The sequence below is a fragment of the Cotesia typhae genome, unplaced genomic scaffold, assembly GCF_013202065.1.
Source record: "Cotesia typhae breed Kobodo isofemale line unplaced genomic scaffold, CoteBio_Ctyphae contig_43, whole genome shotgun sequence".
In the NCBI taxonomy this organism is placed as follows: Eukaryota; Metazoa; Arthropoda; class Insecta; order Hymenoptera; family Braconidae; genus Cotesia; species Cotesia typhae.
In genome coordinates, this window is record NW_027423752.1 from 3,949,174 (window position 1) to 3,952,500 (window position 3,327).

Consider the following 3,327-nt stretch of genomic DNA (forward strand, 5'->3'; position numbering starts at 1 on the left):
GTACTTGAGTTCAATGTTTGTTTTAATTTATTTTTTGACATTTTACCTGACGATTAATTGAAAAATTATTTTACAGAATAATTCCCAGCAAAATAAATGAGAAATGAAAGTTTTCCATCCGTTTGGTTGGGTCCGGTTGAGTCTTGGGCAATTCCTTCTGTTTTCAAAAATTATTCCGAGCATAAGAAATAAGTAATAAAAATTTTCTATCTGTTCGTTTTGGTCCGGTTGAGTCTGGGGCCTATTTTCTTTTTGAAATAATTTTGTCAATTAATAATTGATAATAAATTTTTTCAATCAGTTTTTTATCGTCTTGTCAAGATTAGGCTGATTTTTGTTCAATAAATTTTTGTTTGTTATTGAAAAGAGAAAATAAATTTTTTGCATTCTTCTATTCTTGGCTCTGGTCGAGTCTTGGGCATTTTTTCGTTTTTAAAAATAATTCCTAGCAAAATGAATGGGAAATAAAAGTTTTCGATCCGTTTGTTTGGGTCCGATTGAGTCTGGGGCCTATTAATTTTTTTTTAAGAATAATGTTGTTAATTAATAATTGATAATAAAATTTTTCAATCAGTTATTCGAAGTCTGTTTGAGATTGGGCCTTTCTTTTCAAGGAAAATTAATCTTGGTGATCAAGTAATAAAAAATTTCTATCCGTTTATTTGGGTCCTGCTGCGTCTTGGGTCTATTTTTTTTTTTTTCTTAATAATTTAGTTAATTAATATTTAGAAATAAAATTTTTCGATTTATCTTTTTTCGGGTCCGGTCGAGTCTTGGGCAATTTTTTTGTTTCGAAAAATAATTCCCAACAAAAAAAACAGGAATAAAAGTTTTCTTTCCGTTTGTTTGGGTCCAGTTAAGTCTGGGGCCTATTTTTTTTTTTAAAAAATTTTGTTGATTAAAAATTCATTATAAAACGTTTCAATTATTTTTCTTGCTCCAGTCGAGATCAGGCCCTTTTTCAAAGGAAAATAATTTTGCTGATTAAAAATAGAAAAACAAAGATTTTCAATTTATTTTATTTCGGGTCTGGTCGAGTCTAGGGCATTTTTATCGTTTTCAAAAATAATTTCCTGCAAAATAAATAAGTAATAAAAATTATTTATCCGTTTGTTTGGGTCCAGTTGAGTCTAGGGCCTCATTTGTTTTTTTAATTAGTTTTGATGATCAACAATAAAAAATAAAATTTTTGGATCATTTTTTCTGGGTCCGGTCGAAATTGAGCCTTTTATTATAAAAAAAGTTAATTATGATGATTAAAAATGAATAGTAAAATTTTTTTATTCATCTCCCTTTCGGTCTGATGGAGTCTTGGGCATTTTTTCGTTTTTAAAGATAATTTCCAGCAAATTAAGTAAGTAATAAAAATTTTCTATCCGTTTGTTTAAGTCCGGTTAAGTCTGTGGCTTATTTTCTTTTTTTAAATAATATTTGATTAATAATAAAAAATAAAATTTTTTAATTAGTTTCTCTTAGTCTGTTTGAGATTGGGCCTTGTTTCGAAAAGAAATTAATTTGGCTGATTGAAAATGAAAACAAAATTTTTCAATTTATTTTTTTTTTTTGGGTCCGGTCGAGTCTTGGGCGATTTTCTTCGTTTTTAAAATAATTCCCATCAAAATAAATAAGTAATTAAAACTATCTATCTGTTTGTTTGGGTCCGGTTGAGTCTGCGGACTATTTTTTTTTAAATAATTTTGTTGATTGAAAATTAATAATAAAATTTTTAATCATTTTTTTGCTCCAGTCGAGATTGGGCCTTTTTTAAAAGAAACAATTTTGCTGATTGAAAATAAGGAAAAAATTTTTGTACTGTTATTTTTTTGGATCCGATCGAGTCTTGGGCATTTTTTCGTTTTTAAAGATAATTTCCAGCAAATTAAGTAAGTAATAAAAATTTTTATCCGTTTGTTTGGGTCCGGTTGAGACTTGGGCCCATTTTTTTTTTATAATAATTTTGTTGATTGAAAATTAATAATAAAATTTTTCAATCATTTTTTCTTGCTCCAGTCGAGATTGGGCTCTTTTTTAAAGAAAAATAATTTTGCTGATTAAAAATAAAAATAAAATTTTTTCATCCATCTCTTTTTGGATTCCAGTTGAATCTTAGCCTTTTTTTTTTTTTTTGTATTTGAAAATAATCCCCAGCAAAATAAATGAGAATTAAAAATTTACTCTCCGTTTCTGTGGGTCTGGTTAAATCTTGGGCCTTTTTATTTTTTTTTATTAAATTTTTTCGAATAAAAATAAAAATTAAAATTTTTCCTCTGTCTTAGAGTACCCGGTTAGCTTTAATTCAGCGTTACAACGCCTCCAATAATGCTGCGATACACGGACACACACTCATACATTAAGCCGTCCGCTTGCGACCTCATACATCCACTCATTCACACTTACGTACTCGGCTCATAGCGTCACAATCCCCTCTCATGCTCGGCTTTGTGTGAGCGAGTAAGCTGCTATTGCAGCATCTCACTCTCGCGTCTCCTCTACTTCCCCGCTCATTTTCATTTCTCGAATAGCGCGCTTCTGATTGGCTATCGTTTTTAATTCATAACTCAAATTCTATGGCCCAAAAAAATTTTTGGCTCAGGAACTTTCGATTCAGTATTTTTTTCTCTATCGACCCCAACAATTACTCCCGCCACTTCAGAGACACCCTGTATATATATATATATATATATATATATATATATATATATATATATATATATATATATATATATATATATATATATATATATATATATATATATAAGAGATTCCTATCTATATAGTCACTCATCACGATATCTCGGGAACCATCAGACCTAGAAACTTGAAATTTGGTAGGAATATTCCTTTCGCCGAGTAGAGGTCAGCTAAGAACGGATTTTACGGAATTCCACCCACAAGGGGGGTTGCGGGGGCGTTAACAATGAAAAATTCCCGTTTTTAAACTATAGCTCCTATCGACACCAAATTTGGTAGGAATCTTCTGTAGGAGATGTAGAAATAATTTATGAATTAATTTCACGATAATTCACCCCCCCCCCCATGGGGGCGGCGGGGGTGACTTTGAACAATGAAAATTTTTAATTTTCAAGCTAAAGGTCCTATCGACTCTAAATTTGGTAGAAATCTTCTGTAAGAGATGTAGAAATAATCTATGAATGAATTTTACGATATCCCCTCCCCAGAGGGTTGCGGGGGTGGCTTTTAACAATGAAAATTTTTAATTTTCAAGCTATAGCTCCTATCGACTCTAAATTTGGTAGGAATTTTTTGTAAGAGATGTAAAAATAATCTATGAACGAATTTTACGATACCTCACCCCCATAAGAGGTT